The 11,015-nt window shown below is 40.4% G+C and overlaps 1 protein-coding gene across 6 annotated transcripts in view; it reads right to left on the bottom strand.

The window, feature by feature from the left end:
• NLGN1 (neuroligin 1) overlaps nucleotides 1-7,617 on the bottom strand; it is a 317,348-nt gene extending 309,731 nt beyond the window's left edge. For all 6 annotated transcript variants that reach the window (XM_069864587.1, XM_069864586.1, XM_069864585.1 and 3 more), the window contains exon 1: nucleotides 7,207-7,617. The gene's annotated coding sequence lies outside the window, so the exon portion shown is untranslated. The remainder of the gene's footprint in view (nucleotides 1-7,206) is intronic.
• Nucleotides 7,618-11,015: the final 3,398 nt, after the last annotated feature.

The following is an 11,015-nucleotide window of genomic DNA, read 5'->3' on the forward strand; positions in this document are numbered from 1 at the left end:
GAAGGGTGCAGCTCTGTTGGGGTCTGGTTAGTTCCCACGTGCCAGCACCCCCTCCACCTGAGAGCAGCTACTGGCCTGGGAGCTCCAGAGAGCAGCCACAAATCTGACCCTATTGAGATTCAACCGTTTGCGGAGATAGCCAACAAAGGTATGAATAAGACGTTATTCTAATGGGGTCATAGTCCCACCCCACATTAGTATGAGATTACAAGTGTTTCGCTACACATGCCCGCAAACAAGCCAGTGCTAAGGATTTCCAGATGGCAACAAGCTGTGTAAATATATTGCTCCCAGATCAGAGAGACTGACTTCTCAGGGCCATTCCCACATTTAACTCCATTTAATATTACGTTTTATACACAAAACCATACAACAATATCAGTAAAAAATACAATATTTAAATACAGTATCCAATGCAGTGTAGCACTAATTAGTGAAAAGTTGAGTTAAACTGAGTAGATGGTATAAGAGCAATTTAAATTGTCCTGCATTTTTCAGCTCCTCTGTATTTTTCTTCTTTCCCATTAGTGGGAATATTCACTAATGCTAACTCATTATTAATCACTATTCTCATGATCAGAAGATTCCTTTAAATAATTTCTGCAATTTAGCTTGCCAAAATAGGAAGGCTTCTGATCATAGTTTTCTATTAAGCTGTTTTTTAATTAGACAAATTAAGCTTATGAGAAGAGTATCACTTAAGTCTTATTATCTTCCATTTACTCATATCAATAAATCATTTTCTTAAAATAGTTCTACTTCTTAGCTGAAGTAATTGTTTATATTACCAGAAGCTGGCTACAATTTTGTAATGTGGACTATAGCTGTTTGACATTTTGCACAGTAAGTAGGTAACGAAATGGTGATTTTACCCATAACAGAAAGAATGGGTAACTCTGTCACTTATGTGTAAAGTTTTAGACAGCTAAGTAATACAGATTTAAATTAAAAATGACAGACACACTGGCTTGGAATATAATGGGCACTGAAGTGAACCTTTATTCCTTTTAGCAGCTTACTGTTAACTCTTAAATGGACCAAACATTATACTCACTTTTGAGTACTGTAACTACTCAGCTAAATGATCAAATGGCTATTCTGTTGATGGTAGTAGTGTACTTCAGGATACAAATATTTTTTGACCTACTGTAGAAATTCAACTGAACTCACACTAATCAGAGATCATTCCAGAGAAAAAAGTAACCCAGATATTTCTCATTTGAGATCTTCAGTATTGAAATTTGCATATTGTATATCATAAAGTCAAGTGGATTTAACTGCTTTGATTGACACTTTATAAAACATTCATATGCTTCCTATCTGATCACTCTTAATAGAGTATTCTAGAACCCACCCAGAGACCCCTGAAACTAAGTGTTCTTTTATTGTCTCATGCAGGCCAAAGATTAAGCTATAGAATTAGTAACAAACTTCATTTTCTGATATATATTTGTGGATAACTCTTAGTTCACTGGGGTTAATCATATGAGAAAAGTAAACTGAATTTTGTTTTCTACCTTTAATACAATTATAATATCAACAATAGTGCTATCTTTAAGACTAGTCCATCACCTAAGGCAAGCTTTCATATAGATTCATTAGAAAAATATCACTTTTTCCTTTTCCTGGTTTTGGCAGTTTAGGAATTCAATATTTAAAAAAAAAAAAAGTTAAAATACAGTCATTACCATTTCTTGAGAAAGAACTCTGAAAACAAAGATGCTTGAATGAACTCAGATTTGTCTATGATATTTTATTTTTCTATCTGGATACTATACAATAATAGTTCCAAAACATACAAAATCCTTGTTGTAGAGTTAGGCCAATAACTAGCACTTCAATAAGATGAATTTTAAAGAAAAAAAATATATAGCAAACTTGCTTGTGGCAAAAAAAAAAAAAGAGCAAATGCTTTTCTTACTTGATCAGATTCTGGTCTCAGTTCTGTCAGGGTAATTGAGATCAAGTTCCAACTCATCATAAAATCCACAGAGCCATAAATATAATTTGTTAATCACAATCCCAACATCTCTAACTCAACTTCAAAAGTGCTCTTGAATGGTGTTACCATGCTTTGCAGAGCTGTAGAGTGCACACTACATTTCGAGTGCAATATTGTCATTAAAGGGATCTATCAACTTGAGAGTCCATTTCCTGTGATGTAGCATTCTGTACATCTGTGACTTTACTTGTATTTGTTCCAAAATTAATTTCATGCTTAACTTGTTTTTCTTAATTAAACTTCCTTTAGCACTTTCTAATATGTGCATTATTAAAACTCATTAGTCCCATTCATGCCTGCCTGTCATTTTTGGCTTTGCATTAATGTATCGAAGAGCTCTGTTGCCTTATATAGGAAGCAAATTAAATAATAAATACAAGAACTTGAACGTTTTATGAGTGTCAGTATGAGAAAGTGGCTGCAAGGCCCATAAGGTTTCACACAAAAAAAGCATTACAGCTAAAGCTAACATGCTGACACATCTCTGATCTATAAAGTCTGCAGTAATGGTAGCAGTAAAGTGTTGTGCCATAGATGGGGAATTTTTCTCTCACATGAAATAGAAATAGGATAGAGCACACACTATATTTACTGTTGTAAAAAAATTTCAAATAAAATTTCCCAAAAGCTTAGAATATAACACCATTAAATGTCTACAAAGATTTACTCTTTCCATCTGACTTCATGTGTTGCTCCTATTACTCAGCTCCATGTCACGTTTTCATTTTCTACCTCTGTCTGTGAGTAGATACTTACTCAAGTCATAGCAGCTAGTCTCAAGTCTCGCTGTGGTCATGCCCTGGTCATGCTGACCATGACTCCAGGGCCATAAATGTTTCCTAACCCAGGAGCAGGGCCTCAGTGTGACTATTTCATGGCCCAAGTCTCCACAGAAACAACCCATCTTTGTGAAACCAGTTGAAGAAACAAAAGCTCCATCCACAATGTCTATTTTACACAGGTTTGAGAATGTCAAGTAGTCAGTACATCTATGTAGCACAGTTTCTCCTAAATAAGTTGTTTCCTCTTCATGAATATTTCTAATGCTATGTGCCTACATAACACTTTACTGCTTTCAAGTACTTTCTTGGAATCTGGGGGATGAGGGTGGGAAGGCATAAGTTAAAAAATGATTTTTTAAGTTCAGATATTGAACTTAAAAGCTTCAGACTTTCAGAATTAAATAAAAGTATAAAATACAACATAAATGTATTCTCTTCATTAAATTCCCAGAACCAGTTCAACAAGTGGACTAATAGCATCTCTAGGCAGGATGTGATTGAGGAGATTTAGAAAACATATTTTTAAATTGCCATTTAAGTTCTCTGCTTGGTTAAAGGAAAATGACTCACTTGAAATACAATATTTGTAGAGTGTCCTTGATCACTGTTATGACTTTGCAGTCACGTGTTGCTAATTTCCAAGCATTACATCCTCCCTTAATATGGCGCAAAAGACCTAACGAAGCATAATGGAAAGTAACAGACTACCCAAAGGCAGCACTGAAACTGAGTATGCAGAAAATATCATGAGGACAAACCAGAAGAATTTAACAAATGAGGGAAAGGGAACACCAACTGCTTTTCTTTCAATGGCTTCATCTTTTATTTGCCTACATCAGTGGAAAAAATATTTCACGCTGATGTATGTAGTCCAAACTTTTACATGGCTTGATTACTAGAAGGATATTTACAGTAGACACTGTGCCCCGAGATTCAAACAGGTGGTGTCCCTTTACACCACCTTTTGGTTTTCAGTGACAAGTATCACCGTAGAGTGGATGCACAGAAAAACATGAACATGGTACTAAGTAGGCAACTAGTCACTTTTTATGTCTGGATAATACACAGCACATCTTTAATCAGCAATTAATAATTATGAAAACAAAGCCTGCTGGAAAACATGTGGGGTCTTCAGAATCAGGTGGAAATGTGGAGCTGAGTCACCAAGAAGTCAACATGATTTCCACTTGTAATTGTGATAACTTAATAGTCATTCTCAGGAATGTAATGTCATCATTTGACACTAAAACCACAGGATGTGCTTTCAATATGCAATATGTGATGAAGATCCACCATCGCTTCTTTTTTTTCTTTTTTTTTCCCATTCCCTAACTCCCTCCCTCCCATGCAAGTTCTTCTGCAATGACCAAATAGCAGGGCAGGCATTTCCCCCTCCGAATGCATACATTCCTTCATAATGCAGAGCTCAAGAAACAGGGCTACAGTAATGGAAACAAGCTTTTCTAACACCCTTTATTCATCAGTCAGGATTTATTTTTCTATCATTACCTGTTATACTTACCTTGGAGGGATATCCAGGGCTAATCAGGAATTATATTGTTTACTGGATCAGATTGATTACTGGCCATCCTTTACTAAAAGAAAACCACAAAGGTTTCTACTGAATCTCTGGCAAAATGTTGTCTTTTCACTATTAGCTTTCAAAGAATGCCTGTCTCTTTTTGCCCTTCTTTTTCACTATTTAATTTTTAAATAGTTTCTTTCTCATGTGATTAAAAAAACATAATAAATATGACATCAAACAAATAATTCAAAGCTAGCCAAGGATCTGTAATACAGCTCCACATCTCTATTAGAAGGGAATGTATATTTGCTTTTAATAAAAAAGGCAAGCCAATCCATTATGAACAGAGACCATATCTAAGCCTCTGCTTTCTTCTATTTTCCCCAGACTCCATTTGAACAATTAGAGTGGTTTATGCTTGTGTGTATGCCAGTGCATATTAAATATGCAAACTGATAAAAAATAAAACTACCACCATTACCGTGTTCAAAACCTCCATTCATTTGCAAATCAATTTATCTGCCTACAGCTCTGTCCCAGCCTTTAAATAACCCTCCTCAGCAGACTGCTCCACCTCCAGCCAAATAATCCAGAGCAAACCCAGTTTGTTAAGGATGTTTAAGTATCAACTGCTAGGATATTATCTTCTTACCCTACCGTGGAAAAAGGGGTAAGATAACCCAAGCAGTATCAGGACGACAGCTCTTCTCCTCGCTTCTATGGAACTTATTGCCTTAAACAGCCTGAACACTCTCTGATGGCTTTCATTGCTACTTCAGTTAATCACAAAACAAAGGTGTTCAGCCAAATCCTGCTTCCCAGCACACTTAGCATGATTATCCTCAGCCTCATTTTTCTTCCCACAGTCTGCATATGATTCACATGAAACATACAGAACAAATGGCATCTCTTCATATACATCTAGGGACCCCCTAATCATTTACTGCAAACCTGCTTTTGCTACATTGCTGCAGTCTGTAGCTGTAGTCTAAGAAAACTGGTGTCATTTATCAAAAGTAACTAAGATGCAGTCTTCTTTAACCCTCATCATGCACCAGAAAAAAAAGAGGGGAAGAAAAATGAAAAAGAAACACACACACCCCCACCAGTACCAAACATGGCTACTTAGCTTTTGGCTCTCTATCTGCAAATCTAATTTCAAAGATGCACAAGTGGGCTGCGTGTTACAGCTGTTAAGCCCACACAAGTCTCGGTGCAGTCAATGGAAATCAGTATCTTTGAAATTCAGGGCCCTGAATAATGGACTCTATTTTTAAGTGTTCATTTATATCGTACTTGGGTCGTTCAATTGTCAGGTGCCTGTAATAAAATACACACAAGTATCTTTTGCTTCAATTAAACCAGCCCCCCTCCCCAAAAAAAAAAAGTAGGAGAAAAGGTCCCACGGCTTACAATGTTGCTCTTTCATTAACAACAATAGTCTGGAGATGCATAAAAAATGTTTCTACTATAAAAAACAAACAAACAAAAATACAGCCTAGTTCTTAAGGGAGCATGAAAAAGTTATTTTGAGCTTTATCACAAATACATGGTTTCAGATACAAATTATCTCTGTGAATTTACCAGTATAGTGTGCTCCCACTAAGGCTCTGGATAAATGCAAATATTACCACAGTGGAAGGCAGTACTGGAAAAAAATATTTCCTGAAACAATTTCTTACACTTAAACTGGAGGGAAAAAAAAATCTGCTTCATTTCAAATTAACTGAACATCCAACATGCTAAAAACATTCAGTTTGATACGTATAGCTTCTACATCTTCCCATTTTATACTAGGGGATTTCTGATGCCACAGTTATTAGAGATAAAACAAACTGGCCTTCCGGAAGGCAAACCCAGTGTCAGAATAAAATGATGTTCCTTAAAAAGGTCAGAAGAAATTAGCTTGTCCAGATTGTGTCACCTGCAGCACCAAGAACGCAACACTTAAATCAAGCTCTGTTTTGTTTTGTTTAAACAATCATTTTAATGTAATTGCTCTGGAACCATACGCATCCATAAAACGATTCGAGATAATATCCCTTCTCCTGATTCCAAGGTAACTTTCCGGCTTTAATTATAAGTCAATTAATATTAAGTAATTTGACTGATTAATTTTAATTAAACCTGCTGAAAATTGATTTTCCTTCAGCAACTAAAGATGAGGCTCTAGTGCGATCGGCAGGAAAAAGAGGAACGGGGTGGAGGGGGGGGAGAAAAAAAAAAACCCAGTACTTAACACCCAAGCGAGAAGATGTCTGAAGAAGAGGGGGGAGGAAAGATGCCTCCACCAGGCATGGCAGCCGCCGAGAGGAGAGGCTCGGTGGCCCCGGGGGCAGCGAGGGGAGGAAAAGTTCGCTCGGGTGACGGCTGGGGGTGTGCGTGAATCTCTCTGCAAATGCCCCTCCACCCCCCGCCCCCGCAGCGGCTCCTGCCCCGAGGCACCGCAGCCCCGCACCCCGGCCCTGCTCCCCGGGCCACTCGCAGCAGCTGAAATGCCATCCCTGTGCCCGCGGACACGCACAAACACACACAGACACGCACACGGCTCGGAAGCAGGCGCTGCAAAGTTCCCCCCCACCTCCTCTCCGAGCTCAGACCCGCTTTTCAGCCCCTGCCCTGCCCGGGGCTGGGGATGCTCAGCCCCTTGCCCTGCCCCTTGCCCGGGGATGCTGAGCCCTACCCCAGGGGGGGTGCTGAGCCCCTACCCCAGGGGGATGCTGAGCCCCTGCCCCTGGCCGAGGATGTTGAGCCCCTGGCCGAGGATGCTGAGCCCTTACCCCGGGGGGATGCTGAGCCCCTGCCCCTTGCCCGGGGGGATGCTGAGCCCTGCCCGGCCGCCCCCCTCCAGCCCGGCTCGGGCTCGCCCCGCATGCCGAGAGCATCGAAGTATTTACCAGTTCACGGCCGCTTTTCTGCAATCGCAGCTGAAACTGTGAATTCACTGGATTCGCCCCTCCGTCTCCCTCCCAGCCGCTGTGACCTGGAGGTTTCTCAATCGCGCCTCGGACACTTCCGAATTATATCGATTTTTATATATATTTTTCTCCCCTTTCCTCGGATCGGGGCGAGGGGAAGGGGGGGGCTGGAAATCCCCATCCGGAATTCAGCCTCATCCGTGCCGAGCCACCTCCATTTAAATCCGACCATCAGGCAAGCAATAGAAATGATCAAACGCTACTTCTCTCCGTCTGCAAGGCAGATAATCCTACTAATCCAATAGATCTCCCCCGATCCGAAATTGCCCTCCAGGCGAATCCCTCTCGCTCGATGTCCGGCGGGTGATCTCGGAGCCCCGAGGGTGCGTGTGTGTGTGCGGGAGAGGGGGGGACACCGAGGGAGAGGAGGGGGGGGGGGTTGTTAATCTTTTTTGGCTCCTGGATGCGCGGCTCGCTCAAAACCGCCGAGAACCCTGCTTCCCCCCACCCCCCACCCCCCCTCCCTCCCTCTATTACACGTTTTCCACTCCAAATTGCTGCCGGATGAAAAATGGTACAAAGATACCCCCAGCGGCGGCGCGGCGAACAGCCCCGGCCCCGCACCGCCCCGCGCCGCCCCCGCCGCCCTCCCGCAGGCACCAAACCGGCTCCGAGAACCACCCCCCCCCCGCCGGCTCCCCCCAGCCGCACCCCCTTTTGTAGGCAGGGAGGGGGATAAAGTGGGGCTGTAAGAGAGAAAAAAGCCGCCTGCACCTGCGTGCGCCCAGGCTGCTGCCACTCACTCCATCAAACCTCTGTGCGATGCTCAAATATTTCACGCGGGTATCATTTAAGTAAGAAAACATGATCTCAGACTGTCCCTGTCCGCACACGAGATGTATATGACCTTTTTTTTTCCTGCTGTTTCTTGAATTCCTTTAATTACTTTCCATCACCTCCTTTCTGTTTAATTGTTTTTAAGTATTCTCTGATCCCGTCCTTCATGTTTTCATTCTCTATTGCGATTCTAGAAAGTTGTCAACTCCAGGTTTGTGGGGAGAAAGGAAGGCCAGATCAGAAGGTAAGGGAAAATAGTCCTCTGAATTCTGAAAGGTCTATTCATTTTTTAAGAACAGCCGCAATCACACACTGAAATACTATAAGTAACCTGAGTTAAGCCTCTTGTAGAGAGCTCATTAATATCTCCTGTTATTTTAGGAGAGGCTTCCCTTCACATTGTGTTAAAAATCTGTATTTTGTTGCGTTGACATCCACCTCGTTTTAAAATATTGACACTAATCAAGCACAGCATTCCCACTCATGTTTCCAAGCACATAGCCCTAGGCAAGGTCTGAAGGTGCCCGATAATTTGATAGGGTTTCCCACCCCTCACCTGAGAGCACATCCCAGCGGAGCAAAGGCCAGTCCCAGCCACCCAGGCTATTTACGCCTGAGTCCCACTGAGGATCTATATCTAAATATCCATGGCAGGAATGACAGGACACAGCACAGTTTATCCAGTGACATTTCTGTGTACTGGAGTAATTGTGTCCCAAGCACATTTTTCACCTGGTCAGTGTCAATAATTATTATAGCCTATGATTAATTTTCAAAGTCCAGCATCCTTCAGTACTCTGAAATTTAACTCTCTCACTGCCACTGAAAGCACATGACGCTCAGATACGGGAGGAAAACGCAGAACATAGTCTTTGCTGACAGAGCAATCCTATGCACATTATGTTGTTCTCAAGGGAACACTATGGGGAAAAAGAGGTTTCAAAACTATGAAGAAAATGTGCATATGAATATCAATCATTTGCCACCAGCCACAGATCAACCAAAAGCCTAAAAGCTGCCTCTAGAGAGGGCAATACCAGGTGAGCAATTCTGCCATTTTTCATCTGCACCAAAGCCTGGAGTAGTTTCATCTTTGAGTTGTTTTTCACACTGAAAAGTAAGAAATAACAGTGACAAGAAATAGCTGCACTTTTATTACCACTTGATGAGCCACTGGAATCACAGTGTGTAAATTTTTCCTCTGGCTTCTTCAAAGAGGATGTGCCTATCTTCCCTTGGTTCCCCAAGCCAGCATGTCAATACCCCAGCTAAGAGCTCCAAGTATCATTTAAGCAAATTTTCCCCTATAACTATGTGAAAAAATGTACCCATTTAGCCCTTTACCATAGTTTGGGCCGGGGCAGGAGCTGATAATTCCCATCCAATTTTCTACAATCCCACATCTGGCCACCAAGCCTCTACCTGATCCTAAGCCATCTTTGCTTGTGCAGAAACGGCACAAAGTTGTTGTTTGAGCACATTAGATTTTTCCTTAACTTCTTCTCACGGCAGTGTTACGTGATATCCATTCATACATAGTATCACTTCTGCTCTGGCTCATCTGCAAGGCTAAGGTCCCTTTCCAGAACTTTCCCACTTCATTTCACTCTACTTCCCTCCTCCATGCTTCAACGTTTTTCCTTACTTCTTCCCTCCAGGGACCTCAGTAGCACAACAGCTCTCCTCTTATCCAAAAGATTGCTGAAGAAAGAGGAGTACTAGCTTATAGAGGGCAACAAGATTTGTCTTCAGGTCCAGAAAGAATTGTTTAGATGCAGAAAGGAATATAAGGTTGGGAGAAAAATAGTACAAGTCCAATTTCTCTATACTGAGACATAATATTAATAACTGACGGAACATAAATGTGGTAATAACATTGCCTATGGCCTAAAACCATTGTATTGTTAGTACCATTTCTGACATAGATTCAATCTGCATGCAACATGTCCTTGCTTTAAATACCTAAATAGCCTGTACACGCATCTATATATACAAACACACACATGTGTATGTATATATATGTACATGTGGATACGGTTTAGATTCATTTGAAAGAAGGGGGGAGGCAATCAATTTGTACTTTGCTAAATGTTTTAATATGCTGCATGCTGAGAAACTACAATTGTATTAAAATCTAAGGAATGCAAAACTGGTTTAAAGTATGGTATTAGTTAATATTTAGTTTGGCTGAGTCTTGACAAGGACGCATTATCTGCATTTATTAAATTAATGAAAAGAAAGATAGATAAATTTCTACAGACTGAAATCCATGGAAATATCAAAGTCCAGCATCCCACAATATTCTAAAAGTCAAATCTTTTCCATTTTCTCTATTTTAAGAACATGAAACCCTTCATATAGCCCTCACCTAAGCATCTAACTTCTAAGAACAAAACGTAAACTAAACGTAAGCTAAAAAGAAAGAACTTGCCAGGAAGCTAAAATACATCTGAGGTATATAAGGTATGTACCTGAAGCATTAGTGACAAGAAAGTTTTGTTATGTGACACAAGTTTTGTGAGCTAAGATATAACTTAAGATAGTAATATGTTTTTCTTTCAAAAACTTCCTTATAGATTTTATCAGAATGTTTTCTCAAGAAAAAAGATTAACCTTTCTAATAGGTAGAAAAGGTGGAATTGTTTATGCATGTAAGTTTCTAAATATTTGTTAATTTGTTTGTCTCAAGATAGCTCATTACATTGTTTCTAGCAAGTAATTTCATTAAATATTTTCTTTTATTTCATGGAACTTACTTAAGATTACTCACCTCTGTCCATTAAAGCTATCACAAAAATACAAGGGACTGACACTCCCTCAGTCAATTCACACAATCATTATAACTTGTTTATCCTTTGCTGTCTTTAGTATTGTTCCTTTATACTAAAACAATCACATTTTTTAAAAAAATATGATGCTTTGCTTGTATGACTATTGCTCAGAAATGGCCA

The sequence above is a fragment of the Phaenicophaeus curvirostris genome, chromosome 10 (assembly GCF_032191515.1).
Source record: "Phaenicophaeus curvirostris isolate KB17595 chromosome 10, BPBGC_Pcur_1.0, whole genome shotgun sequence".
NCBI classification, from domain to species: domain Eukaryota; kingdom Metazoa; phylum Chordata; class Aves; order Cuculiformes; family Cuculidae; genus Phaenicophaeus; species Phaenicophaeus curvirostris.